Source organism: Portunus trituberculatus, chromosome 17 (assembly GCF_017591435.1).
Source record: "Portunus trituberculatus isolate SZX2019 chromosome 17, ASM1759143v1, whole genome shotgun sequence".
NCBI lineage: Eukaryota > Metazoa > Arthropoda > Malacostraca > Decapoda > Portunidae > Portunus > Portunus trituberculatus.
This window is the reverse complement of record NC_059271.1, coordinates 5,353,998-5,362,500: the sequence shown is the minus strand read 5'-3', so window position 1 is coordinate 5,362,500 and position 8,503 is coordinate 5,353,998.

Genomic DNA, 8,503 nt, shown 5'->3' with positions numbered 1-8,503 from the left:
AATGGAATTTACGCCAGCAAAAAACATGTGATCTAACAGTGATATTCTCTCTCTCTCTCTCTCTCTCTCTCTCTCTCTCTCTCTCTCTCTCTCTCTCTCTCTCTCTCTCTCAGTACAGCACAATATTTACCAATATGTCTCATGTGTTCGTCGGTTAATCCCAGCACACTCCAAGTTGACCCTCATTTTAACTTCAGTAATCCTAAAGGTCCCTTGTGTGTGCCCATTATCCCTTCAGTTTCCCACTCACTGGTCATCGACGAGTATATAATGTAAACGACAACCAAAGCCGGCCACCGATGTTTACTTATGAGCATCATCAGGCTAAGAGAAAGTAATCTCTCTCTCTCTCTCTCTCTCTCTCTGTGTGTGTGTGTAATGGGAGTTCCGGTTTGCCTCCCAGCTGACAACCTGATAATTGAGTCTCATCCACGTGTATGAAATTAAACCTTATTAGAGTTCCCTTCATCTTTGGTCTCTCGAAAGTCAAGTGTGAAGGTAGCTACAGACGAATGTCTTTCATATTGCTTTCTTTGAAGCCACAACAGATGAAACCTTTGTGATTTTATCTTAAGTACTCTAGTTATTATGCCCCCTACACTTATATGATTATATACTGCTTTTACAAATGTTTGGTTTGATACAAAATATAAAAAAATAGAGTAAACATGAACTCGAAAACAGTTACTGATAGAATAAGACTTCTTGCTTTATACGAGATATCTTCCACGAAAAACGGTAAAAAAAATATTGGTTTCGTTAACATAACATTCTGAAAAAAAGCAATCAGGAGCCGAAGCGACAACAAGATCATTCTATACTTTCTTAAAATTAATAGTGGCAGAGAGAGAGAGAGAGAGAGAGAGAGAGAGAGAGAGAGCGTATAACTTTAAGCAGATGCACGTTTTCGCAGTATTGAGAGGGAAAACTAGAACTCCACACGACTCATGACAGCACTAATGATTCAGAGACGAAAAGAATCGGAAAAACGGTCAACGATGAGGAAAATTAATTCACCCCTCTTCTCTGTCGTCCCTCGCACCCAACCCACAGGAAAGGAAGAAAGGAAACGTGGAAAGGAGGGAAACGGAGAAAAGAAAGAGGGACTTCGGAGCATCGCCGGTCGAATCCCACCTTTAACTGAAATGTAAAGAAACAATTCAAGGCAAAACATCATAACTGAGATGAACAGCAACACTGCGCCGAGGACACCATCGACACAATCACAAGCTTGAAGTTCACTTAGTTCAGCTGTATCTATTGGTTTTATTTTTTTATTTGATTATCATATTATATATTCCATAGACTCCGGATACTTGACATGTGCCGGCGGAGCTGCCGAAATATCAGATGGGCAGAGACTCAAAACAAAGAAAAGGCGTTCTGACTTTATTTATTTATTTATTTTTTACCTAGCCTCATCAGCTTTTGCATGTAGATCCACTTTAATAATGCGCATAGATCCATGAAGTAACAAAGTTTATGGTATGTGTCACTGTTTTATTCTTCATATCCGTGACTGTAAACACAGTCACATTGCTCGCGTGTGTTGCTACGATTCTGAGTTTGTCTTGTGATGTGTTGCGTTTTAAGTGTTTCATTCACATGAATAATAATGTGCCTCTGCCTGAACCACGTCTGTGTTTTAAGGTGAATAACGTGTTGAAAGACGTAGACACTGTGACTGAGAGGGAAAGTAAGGCGAATAAATCTTTTTTTTTTTTGTTCTTACCTTTTTTTTTCCCAGCGTGTTATTATATGATAAACGAAACTTTAATTCTTTTCTTGTATTTACATTCTTTTATATTGCTAAGGGAATGGCAGAGGGTTACGAGAGAAATGGGGCTAGTAGAAATTATTAGGTAAACATGCCAAAACTCTATTTGTTCATGTTCGTCTTACTTTATTCAGTTACACATTTTTTTTTTCTATTTTCTATATTGTTTCTGTTCCAATTGAGCATTTATCCTTTTACCTTACCTAATAAGTTTGCATAGCCTCATGTAGCCTGCCATAGCCTACAGTGGACTATGGTGGGGGGGGGGAAGAAGTGGAATAGGCTTTCTTGAAATTTTGCAGCCTATGCATTTTTGAAGTGACTGATTTTTTGTGTTAAGTAATTTGTCTACAAGAAATTATACTAATCTACCATCATTATGTTGCAATTCATGTTATTCGGCAAACTTCCTAAACCAAACGAATTAAACCGGTAAATATGACAGCGTCTAAAGGAAGCTACTATACATTTCAGCGGTGGACAAACGGTGTTTTTTGCAGATATCTCCTAAACGAATCGTTGGATGAGTATGATATTTCAACACACTACCTTGAACATCCGTTCGTAATTTATGGTTAACATACCACAGTGCTATATGTGTTATGTGAGGAGTTTACTCGTGAAAAATAACACAAAGCCGACGAGTCATGTTGACGCATTCGAATGAAAGTGTGGCCCCACACACCCACCCAAACCATTCCTAACCACTACTACGTCTCCCCGTCTCGGAAGTTCTCGCCCTCTTTATCCCTCCTCTCCTCTCCCTAGCTCCTCGCCTCCCTCACTCCTGTGTCCCTCCCTACTTCTCCCACCACTGTATTTATACATTATAATGTTCTGTAAGTGTGTATGTATAGATATGATTATTAACGAGTATGGTACAATTTCATGAAGGCAAGAAGTGGTTCACGTTGATAATTACTGTACAACAGCACGTTTACGTGTAGTATATAGAAGAGCCATGTTTGCAGTCGTTATGGTCAACCATGTGAACATGATGTGCTGGAATTACCTGTGACCTGGACCTTCTACTGTTAGGAAAAGTTGATACTCTTATTGCGTACTGTCTACCTATTGATCATAAAAAGTGGTCCAGTTTATATATAATATTATTTTGTTGTTAGATACGTTGCTTATTATCCAGCTATACGGCCATTAACAGCGGAATTAGCTATTGCTTTCACGGTCGTTTGACCCACTCTGGTTTTCATGTCCACATATACCAGCAATTGTATTAAATAATATTATTAATGTATGATATGTATGTACATACTGACGTATGTAACTATTATACCTATACGTATGTAATTACAATAGGGAAAAAATCAAAGGTGGAAGGCTGATGGTGTGAATAGGGGGTGAAGAAGGAAGCGGGGAAGAGGGTCATGCGATACTGGGGTAGAGAAGGAGTGGTCTGGGGGTTCTTCAGGGTGGTGGTGGTGGTGGAGGGGTTAGACGAGTACCCCACACTCGTCCGATTCTGTATAACACCTTTGATATGATGACTGGATTAGGCGTAATATCACTCCGTAAACTCCTCACATAACACATATAGCACTGTGGTATGTTAACCATAAATTACGAACGGATGTTCAAGGTAGTGTGTTGAAATATCATACTCATCCAACGATTCGTTCAGGAGATATCTGCAAAAAACATCGTTTGTCCACCGCTGAAATGTATAGTAATTAATCTTCAAGAAACGCTGATTGTGTTATCATTAATCTACGACACATTATATCATATGGACTTAAAAATGATCAGCACGAATAGCTTTAACCTGTGCGACACGACACGTAAGTAGAGATTAGTATTGCTTCTATACAAATATGTATCTTAAAAACAAAACAACTTATTGATTGCATTACTATATAAGTAAAAATTTCACACACGTCATGTCGTGTTTATCCATTACAACAGTTTGATGGAACAAACCCTGTAGCCTCGCCAAGAATGATGTGATTAAGTGGGAATTCAAGCAACATAAGAATAAAATAATTCTTGGCGAAAATAAAAGAAAAAAGAAAATAGGACAGTAATGATAGGAGAATAATGATGGTTATGAAAGCAAGGAAGAAAACTACTAAAGATATATAGTCCTGAAGATTATAATAGGCTATTTGTAGATAGAGGCAGAGGAGAATTAATAATTATAAAACATTGATGAAAGTTATGCTACCTACAAATGGACGTCTCTCTCTCTCTCTCTCTCTCTCTCTCTGCATAATAACGCAACGGGTATTTTCTAAACCAGGTAGTAACGGTCAAACAATAATTTCCTTGTCTTTTTAACTATAGTTCTTGCCTCTTTTATCAAAAGTACTAACTGAAATCATGACTTTACTGGAGAGAGAGAGAGAGAGAGAGAGAGAGAGAGAGAGAGAGAGAGAGAGAGAGAGAGAGAGAACACGCAATTTTGCCATACTTACAGGAAATCCTGCAAAGGACTGGAGAGGAGCCTGTGTACGTCTACTTCCCACGAGTGAAACTCTGTGACTGACTGACACATTGCTGCCAGGTCGAGCTACGAACTTTACCCTAAGTTCACCCTTAACATTATCCTGTTTGCTTTAAAAGTACCATGTTTGTTAAAAATCCATTTATAAGTATGTATATATGAGAAATATTACCATAATATGTACGGTGATAAAATTATATTACCGTGAAATAAAAAAAAATGTTACCCTGACAGTGCTCAAATTACTCTTCAACAAAGTAATTACCCTGTTGGACCTGGCAGAACTGGACTGACAGACCAATCAGTTATCACCTCACAAGTGTTTGTGTAGAGCGTGATGTTATGGTTTTGATCCTTAATTATTCCAATTAACGGTTATAAAGTATTTTATCAGAAATCTGAAGATATCAACACGTTCAGAAGACTTTGTTCTACAGTATAGGATAGTTTATTTTAGTAATTATTGCTAAGTAACTGTCTTGTTGCAACAAACTAAAAAGGTTATAAACAATGCAGACACTATTTTTCACTTCAACTCATCATATTTCTGTTAATTATCTATTTGCTAAGTTTCTAATTATGATGTTTAGACTTAGCAGGCAATCATTCCTGAGTGTAACGATATGAATATGGTAAAATGAACTAAGTAAAGTATGAGGTGATATATGACCAAAAATATTAGAGTATAAAAGGAAGAAAATTTTGCCCGCCTATGTTACAGGCTGTTGTGAAAAGAGGCACCTGATGCATGTCAAGTATCCGGAGTCTACTATGTAGAGTAATTTTTCTATTAAATTTTGCTTATTTAATCATTTTATTTTCTTTACTTACTTATGCATCTGTTTCCTTTGATATTAACTTTTATCTATTCATTCATTTATCATTATTATATGTTCATATATCTATTTAATTTTACTAATTTATTCATTCTATTTTTTTCTTTATTTATGTATCTGTTTTCTTACGGTATTAGTTTTTATATGTTTATTCATTTAGCTTATAGCCTGAACCATACACCACTCTAAAGTGTCTAAACCGTGCACCTTTTCTTCAACCTCATGAACGAGTAGGTGCCACTCTGCTCACCACTCTCTGATGTAGAAGTATTGTGACCATATCTTCTGTTTTATTTTTAGTATTGCACGTCTATTATCTTCTTGGTTGTGGCATTGTTTACCTGTTGCATGAATCTTATGTTTGGTTTTCAATATTGTTTGTCTGCTGGTTGAAAACACAACTTTGTGTTTTACTTTCAGTCACCTCTTCGTGCGGAGTTTGAAGATCTTCTGCAAATCTACTAGATGGAGTATGGCGCTGAAGATGGGTTTAGAGGTACAGCTTGACACATCAGCTAATTGTATTGTCTAATATCGTTGCCGGCAAGATATTTTTTTTTTTTTTTTTTTTTTTTGCATAGCCATTTTTTTTTTTTTTTTTTAGAAAATGATTATTATTTTTTTTTTAACAAGAGAATTTTACCATGCTCAATTTCCAGCAGCAAAAGAAAATGCAAAATTTTAATATTTAAATTTTGCTTTTTTTTTTTTCTCTTTGTTGCTGAAAGTTAATCAAGGTGATACCTTAAGCAATGATATTTATTTAAGATTGACTGACAGAATGCTGCACCCAACAACTTTTGAACGTATCAAATTTTCAGCTGGCTGCTTCGGCGACAAACGAATCCACAACCGCCACGGTGGGATGCTACGGGCAACAGGAAGGGAAAAATTTCTCCGTGACATTGTCCAGTTCTTCCGACTCCTCGGTAGATGGTTTGGCATTGTCAGTGTCAAGTCAGATTACGTCTATATCAAGAGAAACGACCCCACTCGTAAGAGGGAGGTTTTAAGACATTCATTCCTGTTTTTTGGCTAACCCTGTCGGATCTCTAAGGAAATTGGCAACCAAGGGAGCTTTTTTTTATTTTTCTGTTGCCCTTGGCCAGCTTTCCTCTCTTACATAAAAAAAAGAATGTCAATTAAAAAGGATGGCAAGGAGAGGCTGGACTACATCCAGAAGGTTGGCATGATGATTAATACCTGGCTCAAGCAGAAAAATAAAGATTTCAAGATATCCAAAGACACTCCTTTCTGTATTTTTCTGTTGTTATTTACCATGGTATTTCTTTATAGTTGCTAGAGTTTATACGACTAACATGATTATATGGAACAACATATAGGCTACTGGTGTACCAAGCTCTTTCATTTTTAGAGACTTTAATACAGCACAAAAACGTAACACAGTTTTCACCTCGCCTCCGCAGAGGTTAATGCGTCACAAGGAAAGTGCACAACTATTTTTGTTCAGTTTTCTTTAGGAGAAAAAAATTGCGGAAGAAACCAAAATAGCCCGAGGGTATTGCTGTACTTTTATCACCGTGTCTCTAAGCTGTGCCTTGCATTGCTTGGACACAGTATGCCTTTATATTAAAAATAAATCGTTAGGATGGCCACTGTCCATTAGCTAGGTCTCTGTTAGGCTCCTTTGACGCCGAAAACTTGTATGCAGAACGAATTGGTTGGCAATAGACCACCTCATCATCAGACTATGATTTCTAAGTTATGAAAATAAACTAATTTACAGGGCTTCATATGTTCATGGTTACTTGTAGTCTACTTCCTAGCCTAGAAGGAAATAAAATATCATACTAACTTTGAGTTATCAATTGAATAGCAAAGTAATTTTTGTCCATGGAATTGAGATGGTATAAAAAGATAACGCATGGTTATAACCTTGATTTAACTATTAAGGCGTTTATGCAGTAGGTATGTGTTTAAATATATTTAAGGTATTCTAATATATCGGTATGTGATAGTAGAATATCCAAAAAAATATACGACATGCAGTTGACTACCTTTTCTGTGAAATATTACGATATCTGGTGAATTTGGGTCCTCTCCTAATCCTATTACCTGCTGGGCAAGCATGATAACCAGTTTCATTACGTGCTGCTCGGTAAGGTACAGTCCGACAGTGAGGTTTAATAGCACTGGTTCAGAGGGTGCTGTGAACTTACCATTGAAGCCAGTTGTAACCTCACTGAACGTTTCCATTTGTGTCTCACAGCACAAGAGGGCAGTCACAGCCTGCCCTCTAAAGGCAACTCTCTTCCTTCATACAAAACTACATACACTTAGTTACACATACATTCTTCACTCAAAGTTTATAATTGAAAAAAAAAGGCTCTTATACCAGCCATGGAAACTCCTTTCCTTTTGACTTTTTAGGGACCGGCACCTCAATGGGCCTTTTTTTTTTTCATCATTTGTTGCCCTTGGTCAGTTCCCCGTCTTACATGAAAAAAAAAAAAAAAGGATTGAGGGCAGATTTGGACACTGCGAAAACTGGTTAGAGGAAACTACTAGGCCAGCGTCCACCAGTTCATGGAAGGTGAGGCTGTCGTCAGGGCCGGTAATCTGGTCTTGTTCTTCAGACAGCAGCTATCGAGATGGAAGAGGCACAACAGAAATGACAGCAGGACGAAAACATTGTGATCCAGGATCTAGTGAGTGCAGCTTCACCAGACCAGCGAGAAGAACTGACCGAAGGTAACGAACAGGCAGTGCCGTTTCTAGCTTTGTGAGGGCCCTAGGCAAGATGCTGTTTGGGGGGATCCTAGATTTCAATTTTTCGTCGGAGCCCCTGGGTGCCTTAGGAAATTAAAATTTTCCAAGCTACCTAGGGGGCCCCCTGGTGGCTTGGGGGCCCTAGGCAATCGCCTTGTCTGCCTATAGCTAGAAACGGCCCTGCGAACAGGCCATCTTTCATCTGGCGGGGGACTTGACTTATTCTGTGCTGCAGAAGCACGAGTTCATGCATTCTTACCACCTCATTAACAACAAGGCTTCAAATAAGTTGCCATGGTCGAACTGCAAGAGGACAGGGTACCTGGACAGGATGTGATAGTGGCTACCAAGTCATTTACTGACTTCCTGAATCGGAGCAAGCTGGTGTTACCCTCCCACTTGGCCGTGTGCATGACGAAGGACCTATTCCATTTATACCGGCATATTTCGAAAGTGACAGCGACGTGGTATGCCTTGTTCGGTGGCACCCAACCCCAAGGATACCTTCAAGAAGGTAGGTGCCAGCCTCGATTAGGGGGATGCACTGGCCACGGTCCAGTATTTAGAAGGTCACAGCTTCATGAAGGTGTACATGACAATGGCAGGTGTACTATTCAACGCTTTCACCTCTAACTACATCAAGGAAATGAACAGACAAATCCACGCCAAGCGGAAAAAGAATAGCTCCGGTGTGTCCGTAGC